The 9,727-nt window shown below is 47.9% G+C and overlaps 1 pseudogene; it reads left to right on the top strand.

Annotated features, from left to right (window-relative positions):
• Nucleotides 1–3,562: 3,562 nt before the first annotated feature.
• LOC126197335 (5S ribosomal RNA) lies at nucleotides 3,563–3,680 on the top strand (annotated as a pseudogene).
• Nucleotides 3,681–9,727: the final 6,047 nt, after the last annotated feature.

The following is a 9,727-nucleotide window of genomic DNA, read 5'->3' as shown; positions in this document are numbered from 1 at the left end:
CGCACAGTTACCCCGCGCGGTGGAAGCGCATGGGAAAGGAGTATAATGCGATGATAAATTTGACCGATGAGTGTACCATGGTCAAAGATTTGGACGTCGGCACGTCCACGCAGCATTATGCCTCCCTACACCATAACGCTTGGACCATCAAAACGATCATTTTGACATTGTTTCTTGGTGCATCACTTGTTCCCACCTCTCCCAATGTGAGGGAGGACGTTGCAGTAAGACCTTGCTTTGCCGTCCACTGTGATCACCTATCGTCTTAAGGACCATAACCCGCCTTTATAATGTCCAGAGGAGCTAAATAAATCGCAGTGACTTTGATGTAATTAACGCTTTTGAATAACGTCGTCATTTCGGCTCGTCTCATTTCGTATTTCCTTTAGTTACCTGCTGTACTATGCTGAAGCAGTACAATAGGGTTTCATAGAGCTGTGATGCTTGGCGGTGACATATGCGAATGTTATACACCCCAATATAATTAGAATGACATGATATCTATATCTACAGGATTACTCTGCAAATCACACTTAAAGGCCTGGCAGACTCTTCACTGAACCACCTTTACAATAATCGTACGTTATTCCACTCTCGAACAACGCGCACAAGAAACAAACAACTGTATATACAGGGTGACATATATTGAACTAACGTTTTTGAAGAAAAACGTAAATTAGTTACAAACTACGGAGTGCACACATTTTATTCAGTATGTAAACGCACTACATATATTCGGATTTAGGTTAGGACATGTTCCATATGCCTGCCATCGTTGGCGATGATGTGGCGGAGACGAATAGCGAAATTCTGCATGACCCGCTGAAGTGTCGGGACATCGATGCTGACGATGACCTCCTGAATGGCTGTTTTCAGCTCAGTAATGGCTTTGGGGTTATTGCTGTACACCTTTTCTTTAACATAGCCCCACAAAAAGGAGTCACATCAGTTCAAATCCGGAGAATATCGCGGCCAATCGAGACCCATGTCAGTGGCCTCTGGTTACCCCAGAGCCTGAATGCTGTTCCAAAGGTACTTCTCCAGGACAACAAACACTCTCCTGCTTCGGTGGGATAGAGATCCGTCTTGCATGAACCACATCTGTGTCCATCTGTGTCCATCTGTGTCCTACGGGCACAATATTTCGGCGATCATACATGTCGCCATCATCAGGCGAACTGACGGACTGAGCTCCTGTGAACGTGCCGGCACGTAGATGCGTATGCTATGGCTGCTCAGAGGGAACTGGATGATGCTGTCCCGGTTTTGCAAAAAGGTCTCAACTTTGCTCCCACCCCCAAGTTCACTCCGGTCGCAGAAATTGTTAGTGCTGTTGAACAGGTTGCAGCTCGAATTCCGCCTGAATCAGCTGAGGAAATACGTCGTGAAACTTGTCGTGCGTTGACAAAATCCAAGCTGATCAAGTCAAATATCACCAGTAAAGAGAGGGTGGCCATTCGTGATCTGAGGGAGCGCTCTGAAATTGTTGTCTTACCGGCTAACAAAGGCAATGCTACAGTTGCTGTCTCCCATAAGGACTACACTGATAAGATGCAAAGCCTGCTAAATGACGATTCCCACCGGAAGATCAGCGTTGACCCTACGAAGAAGGTGGAGAACAAGACGAGGTCGCTTCTCAACGACGCAGATTTACCGGAGGGTGACGCTAAGAAATTGTTACCCCAAGGTCCGGTACCGCCTAGACTATATGGACACCCGAAGGTTCACAAAGAGGGGGTACCATTACGCCCCATTGTCAGCAACATCAGGGCACCTATATATTTGTTGGCCAAATACCTGACGGGAATATTAAGTCATTATGTGAGTAAATGCCCTCATCACATCCGTAATTCCGTGGAATTTGTTAAACTCCTTCATAGCTTCAGATTGGCTGAGTCAGATATAATGGTGAGTTTTGACGTCGTTTCCTTGTTTACGAGGGTACCGCTGCGAGAGTCACTAGAATTGATTGGTCAGAAGTTTGACGAGAAGACCACTGAACTTTTTAGGCATGTCTTGACTTCCACGTATTTTCTTTTTAATGAAGAATACTACGAACAAACGGAGGGAGTCGCCATGGGTAGCCCACTCTCACCGGTGGTAGCGAATTTGTACATGGAGAACTTCGAGGAGGAAGCCCTGTCGTCATCCGAATGGAAACCTATTTGCTTTTTCCGTTACGTGGACGACGCGTTCGTCATCTGGCCACATGGTATGGATAAACTCCTTGACTTCCTTACACATCTAAACTCCATACACCCCAACATCAAATTCACTATGGAGACTGAAACGGAGGGTAAATTACCTTCCCTTGACGGCTTGGTCAAGAGAAGGGCTGACGGCACCCTAGGTCATGGGGTGTTTCGGAAGACAACGCACACTGATCTGTATTTGCACGCAGACAGCTGCCACCACCCTTCACAGAGGAATGGGGTGCTTAAAACTGTAGTACATAGGGCGCGCACTATCTCTGACGCAGAGAGTCTACCCCAGTAATTGGAACATCTGAGAACTGTATTTCGAAAAAATGGGTACTCAGAGTGGCAGACTGAACGTGCTCTCCGCGCAACCACTACAGCACAACCTGCGGAGATGGATGAAATCACGAGGGAGGGGAAGGCACTACGTTTATTCCATATACAGGCGCATTCTCGGGGAAAATCGCCCGCATTTTGAAGAAACACCGGGTCGGAACTGTGTTTTGTCCTCCGAATAAAACTCGTGCACTGGTGGGGAGCACCAAAGATGATCTCGGTTTGAGGAAGGCCGGCGTGTACCAGATTCCGTGTCAATGTGGCAAGTCGTATATTGGTCAGACGATGCCTACCGTCGAGGATCGATGCCGTGAACACCAGAGGCACACTCGACTGATGTATCCGAGCAAGTCGGCGGTCGCTGAACATTGTTTGTCAGAAAATCAGGCTATGGAGTATGAACGCACGATGATTCTGGTACAGACGTCGAGATACTGGACAGCGTTGTTAGAGAGGCCATCGAAATTCGCACCAATGACGACCTCATAAACCGTGACTGTGGCTATAATCTTAGCAAGGCTTGGGAACCAGCGATTGGGTTAATCAAGAGTAAACCGAGCAAACGTATAGTTGTGACGACCACGGCGGACAGAGCCATCACTCCGACGTCATCTCAGACGCCGTCGCAATCTGTTCCACCGCGCGACCGTGGCGCGGGGCGCGGACAGCGGAGGGAGCGCACCGCGGGCGGAGGGTATTTAAATCAGCCGCCGCCGCGACCGAACCCAGTTCCCTCTGAGCAGCCGTAGCGTACGGATCTCCGTACCGGCACGTTCACAGGAGCTCAGTCCGTCAGTTCACCTGATGATGGCGACATGTATGGTCGCCGAAATATTGTGCTCGTTGGACACTGTAGACTGGCAGTACACCCGTGGATATTTTGATTATCAAATACGCCAGGAGGAACTCAAGAATCACATCTCTTTTCTAATTGTGTGTTGTGAATCCAGTTCAGTGGAGGAAAGTATTGCGTCAGATTGGCAAAAAACAGGGTAACAGTAATTCGTGAGGGCTATGAAGAAAGAAACGCCAACGGCCTTGCCGCAGTGGTAACACCGGTTCTCGTCAGATCACAGAAATTAAGCGCTGTCGGGCTGGGCTAGCACTTGGATGGGTGACCATCCGGTCTGTCGAGCGCTGTTGGCACGCGGTGTGCACTCAGCCCTTGTGAGGCTAACTGAGGAGCTACTTGATTGAGAAGTAGCGGCTCCGGTCTCGGAAACTGACATACGGCCAGGAGAGCGGTTTGCTGACCACATGCCCCTCCATATCCGCATCCAATATCGCATATAGGCTGAGGATGACACGGCTGCCGGTCGGTACCGTTGGGCCTTCATGGCCTGTTCGGGAGGAGTTTAGTTTTAGTTTTTATGAAGAAAGAAACATTTTCAACTGTGACGACACTGATCTTTTCTTCGGAAATCTTCCCAGTAAAACAATGGCCCTGAAAGGTGGCAACTGTTCAGGAGACAAAATTTCAGAAGAACGAAACGCTGTTGTACTGTGTGTTAAAAAGTCAGGCGACTTTGAAAAGTCTTTAATTATTGATAAGGCTACGAAGTCTAGATGTTTTAATGGTTTTGACTTGACTAAATTGAACATGGAATGGTATCCTAATGAACGATCTTGGATGACGAGAGCAATAATGACTGAATGGTTGCTGGCATTTGATGGAAGAATAGAAGGAAAGTGATTTTGTTTATGGCTAATGCCACTTCCCATTGCGATGCTGCACTAAATAATTTGAAAATAATCTTTTTGTCGTCGAATTCAACTTCACTTTGTCAACCACTGGATCAGGGGATTATTTAAAATTTCAAGTTTTACAGCAAAAAGAGTTGAGACATATTTTATCTCGACTGGATAATGTTGAATCTGGATATGAAATTGAAAAAATCTGTTTGTGTATTGGAAGCAATTCTGTGGATTTATTCAGCCTTTAAAACAAGTAACATCCACTACAGTCAGCAATTGTTTTATGAAATCAGGACTCACTTTTAATGACCGTGCTCCAGCGATTGACGGCGGCGACGAAGATAACAACTGTATGATGCGCTGTTCACAGAAAGCAACTAGCGTAAGTGAACTGATTCAAGAGTTTCATCAAGAAGGGTGTGATGACAATGTGGACAATGGACAATAAAATGAAGATGAAAATGACGTAACTGAACCGGACTTTACTCCACTTTCAACTAAGCAGACAACGGAACTGGTTAGAAAATTGAAACATTACTGTTTAGTGGGAAGTGATGAAGAGGGACTCAGTTTAACGTTAGCACTTGAAACATACATTGAGAAGACAATTATAAATGACCCTCTGGTTAAGAAAAAACTACGTGATTATTTCAAAACAACCTTCCAGTACGCTTGAAAGAAATTTTAATGCTCTAATAAACCAGTGTACTGTACTTAAATAAAGGTAAATTTTCATCACTTTACTTATGCAGCAGTACACCGCTTTTCTGTGTATAGTACACTACTGGACATTAAAACTGATACACCAGGAAGAAATGCAGATGATATGGGGATACTCATTGGACAAATATATTATACTAGAACTGACATGTGATTACATTTTCACGCAATTTGGGTGCGTAGATCCTGAGAAATCAGTACCCAGAACAACCACCTCTGGCCGTAATAACGGCCTTGATACGCCTCGGCATTGAGGCAAACAGATTGGATGGAGTGTACAGGTACAGCTGCCCGAGCATCTTCAACACGATACCACAGTTCATCAAGAGTAGTGACGGGCATATTTTGACGAGCCAGTTGCTCGGCCACCATTGACCAGACGTATTCAATTGGTGAGAGATCTGGAGAATGTGTTGGCCAGGGCAGCAGTCGAACATTTTCTGTATCCAGAAAGTCCCGTACAGGACCTGCAACATGCGGTCGTGCGTTATCCTGCTGAAATGTAGGGTTTCGCAGGGATCGAATGAAGGTTAGAGCCACGGGTCGTAACACATCTGAAATGTAACGTCCACTGTTCAAAGTGACGCCAATGCGAACAAGAGGTGACCGAGACGTGTAACCAAAGGCACCCCAAACTATCACGCCAGGTGATACGCCAGTATGGCGATGACGAATACACGCTTCCAATGTGCGTTCACCGCGATGTCGCCAAACACGGATGCGACCACCATGGTGCTGTAAACAGAACCTGGATTCATCCGAAAAAATGACGTTTTGCCATTCGGGCACCCAGGTTCGTCGTTGAGTACACCATCGCAGGCGATCCTGTCTGTGATCAGCGTCAAGGGTAACCGAAGCCATGGTCTCCGAGCTGATAGTCCATGCTGCTGCAAACGTCGTAGAACTCTTCGTACAAATGGTTGTTGTCTTGCAAACGTCCCCGTCTGTTGACTCAGGGATCGAGACGTGGCTGCACGATCCGTTACAGCCATGCGGATAAGATGCCTGTCATCTCGACTGCTAGTGATACGAGGCCTTTGGGATCAAGCGTTCCGTATCACCCTCCTGAACCCACCGATTCCATATTCTACTAACAGTCATTGGATCTCGACAAACTCGAGCAGCAATGTCGCAATACGATAAACCGCAATCGCGATAGGCTACAATCCGACATTTATCAAAGTCGGAAACGTGATGGTACGCATTTCTCCTCCTTACACTGGGCATCAAAACAACGTTTCACCAGGCAACGCCGGTCGACTGCTGTTTGTGTACGAGAAATCGGTTGGAAACGTTCCTCAAGTCAGCACGTTGTACGTGTCGCCACCGGCGCCAACCTTGTGTGAATGCTCTGAAAAGCTAATCATTTGCATATCACAGCATCTTCTTCCTGTCGGTTCAATTTCGCGTCTATAGCACGTAATCTTCGTGATGTAGCAATTTTATTGGCAATTAGTGTATATTGAATGCACTGTACTGTATACCGTATTTTTACCCTTTTCTGAATAGCGGACGCTTCCTAAAAGCAGATATTTTTATCGGCCATTATTCAGAAGTTTTAACGTGTAAACATGTCAAAAATCAGAAAGTACGTGATTATGAGGCTCCGTGCTGCCCACTCGACCTATTGGGAAGTGATGACAGCGAAATCGATAACTGACACCCACCCACCCATCCACACACACACACACACACACACACACACAGGCACGCACGCACATAGACCCGCGCGTACTTACTACGCCGTGCAGCGGCCTCTGTCTCTGGGTCTATTAAAGCTCTTGCAAGGTGAGCCTAATGAGCGGAGCCCCAGTGCCGGCCACACGCGCTGCGGCCGCTACCTGCTGCCTGCTACCTGATAGGTGGACCACCTTGCTACATGGAAGCCTTGATGCCACACACACAGCGCGCAGCAGCCGGCAGACGTCTCTAGCCGCCCTTCTCCGAGTCTCTGACCATCTAGAAAGATGCTTGTACTGAACGCGATCGTTCTAGAAGGGAAAGCGAATTGGCTCATTTTGCGTAGTTAATGTTTTTCCGATAGCAACGGCGTTCGTGATATTTTGCACAATCTAGCACACTTTCCTGGTGCACAGAAGCCTTGGAGACAAATTCCGTTTTATACAAACACCGTTTGATTATTTTCGTGCCACCAAAACGTGTTTCATCAATTTATGTGTTATCTACAGTTGAAACGTCCCCTTAGAAAAATTAATGAATGACTGTGCTGGAAAACCTCTTACGCTAATTGCTTTTCAAACACCTGAGCAAAACTGAACGTGCACAGACATTTCTCTCTTTACTTATTCTGATCATCACTAAACTGACACGCAATATTTTTAGCGCAACGCAATCTGACTTACAATATTCCCTACAAAAGATTGGCCCTGACTAACAATATTCTATACTTTTCATGAATCACTTACGTCACAAAAATCTTCGTTACTCGAACTACTGCAACACAGCGAGCGCCAATACTGCCAGCTAAATAAAAGGTTCTTACTACTGAAGTCACTAACTACTGATAGGCATTGTTAGCAAATGAAAGATTTTGATAGAGAACAAACAATGTATTCACCTTAATAATGTTCCAAAGTCATCATATATATATATATATATATATATATATATATATATATATATATATATATATACCCCTGGAAATTGAAATAAGAACACCGTGAATTCATTGTCCCAGGAAGGGGAAACTTTATTGACACATTCCTGGGGTCAGATACATCACATGATCACACTGACAGAACCACAGGCACATAGACACAGGCAACAGAGCATGCACAATGTCGGCACTAGTACAGTCTATATCCACCTTTCGCAGCAATGCAGGCTGCTATTCTCCCATGGAGACGATCGTAGAGATGCTGGATGTAGTCCTGTGGAACGGCTTGCCATGCCATTTCCACCTGGCGCCTCAGTTGGACCAGCGTTCGTGCTGGACGTGCAGACCGCGTGAGACGACGCTTCATCCAGTCCCAAACATGCTCAATGAGGGACAGATCCGGAGATCTTGCTGGCCAGGGTAGTTGACTTACACCTTCTAGAGCACGTTGGGTGGCACGGGATACATGCGGACGTGCATTGTCCTGTTGGAACAGCAAGTTCCCTTGCCGGTCTAGGAATGGTAGAACGATGGGTTCGATGACGGTTTGGATGTACCGTGCACTATTCAGTGTCCCCTCGACGATCACCAGTGGTGTACGGCCAGTGTAGGAGATCGCTCCCCACACCATGATGCCGGGTGTTGGCCCTGTGTGCCTCGGTCGTATGCAGTCCTGATTGTGGCGCTCACCTGCACGGCGCCAAACACGCATACGACCATCATTGGCACCAAGGCAGAAGCGACTCTCATTGCTGAAGACGACACGTCTCCATTCGTCCCTCCATTCACGCCTGTCGCGACACCACTGGAGGCGGGCTGCACGATGTTGGGGCGTGAGCGGAAGACGGCCTATTGGTGTGCGGGACCGTAGCCCAGCTTCATGGAGACGGTTGCGAATGGTCCTCGCCGATACCCCAGGAGCAACAGTGTCCCTAATTTGCTGGGAAGTGGCGGTGCGGTCCCCTACGGCACTGCGTAGGATCCTACGGTCTTGGCGTGCATCCGTGCGTCGCTGCGGTCCGGTCCCAGGTCGACGGGCACGTGCACCTTCCGCCGACCACTGGCGACAACATCGATGTACTGTGGAGACCTCACGCCCAGCGTGTTGAGCAATTCGGCGGTACGTCCACCCGGCCTCCCGCATGCCAACTATACGCCCTCGCTCAAAGTCCGTCAACTGCACATACGGTTCACGTCCACGCTGTCGCGGCATGCTACCAGTGTTAAAGACTGCGATGGAGCTCCGTATGCCACGGCAAACTGGCTGACACTGACGGCGGCGGTGCACAAATGCTGCGCAGCTAGCGCCATTCGACGGCCAACACCGCGGTTCCTGGTGTGTCCGCTGTGCCGTGCGTGTGATCATTGCTTGTACAGCCCTCTCGCAGTGTCCGGAGCAAGTATGGTGGGTCTGACACACCGGTGTCAATGTGTTCTTTTTTCCATTTCCAGGAGAGTATATCGGTTCATGATATCCAGTCTTACAAATTTACTCTCCCTGATGGACACACGTCCAGATCATCCGCTCTCAAAGCTCCGCCATCTCTCTCCCCACATCCACCACTGCTGGCGGCTCACCTCCAACTGCGCAACGCTACGCGCTGTTCACATTCAACTGCTCAACACTACAATAGCAAAATTTCCAACAATGCAAAGCAGCCAAAGACTGCACACAGCACAGTCGGTGATTTTCATACAGAGCGCTACGTGGCGTTCCCAACATAAAAACCTTAACAGCCTACTTACACAGTGACCCTTTCCCAGTGGCTTTGCCCACGAATGAATTCGGCACATATATTGAACACACCTACTCCTCCCCCTCTCTGGGTCAACCTCTACCTCCCTTTATCTGTCCACCTCATCCACCCACCTCTATCCGTCAGTCTCCTTCTCCCAACTCTCTTCATCCCTTCTTATCTGTCGCTCTGTTCATTCTCTCCTGTATCCATCTCAGCCTGTTCCAAGCCATGGTCATTCACACGTGTAGGCCCTGCAATACAGGTCAGTAAATCAGGTCGATATTCCTGCCACGACGAGCCTGTCATGCAGGGCATGCTAGACGTCAAGGACAAGTTGCCACGCAAATTATGCCAAAACTGGTCTATAAAGCAGAGCGATATTGCTGCAACACAACACACGTGTCATGCAGGGCACCCTATAC

The sequence above is a fragment of the Schistocerca nitens genome, chromosome 7 (genome assembly GCF_023898315.1).
Source record: "Schistocerca nitens isolate TAMUIC-IGC-003100 chromosome 7, iqSchNite1.1, whole genome shotgun sequence".
NCBI lineage: Eukaryota > Metazoa > Arthropoda > Insecta > Orthoptera > Acrididae > Schistocerca > Schistocerca nitens.
The sequence above is the reverse complement of the archived record's forward strand: the minus strand, read 5'-3'. Positions and strand labels throughout refer to the sequence as shown.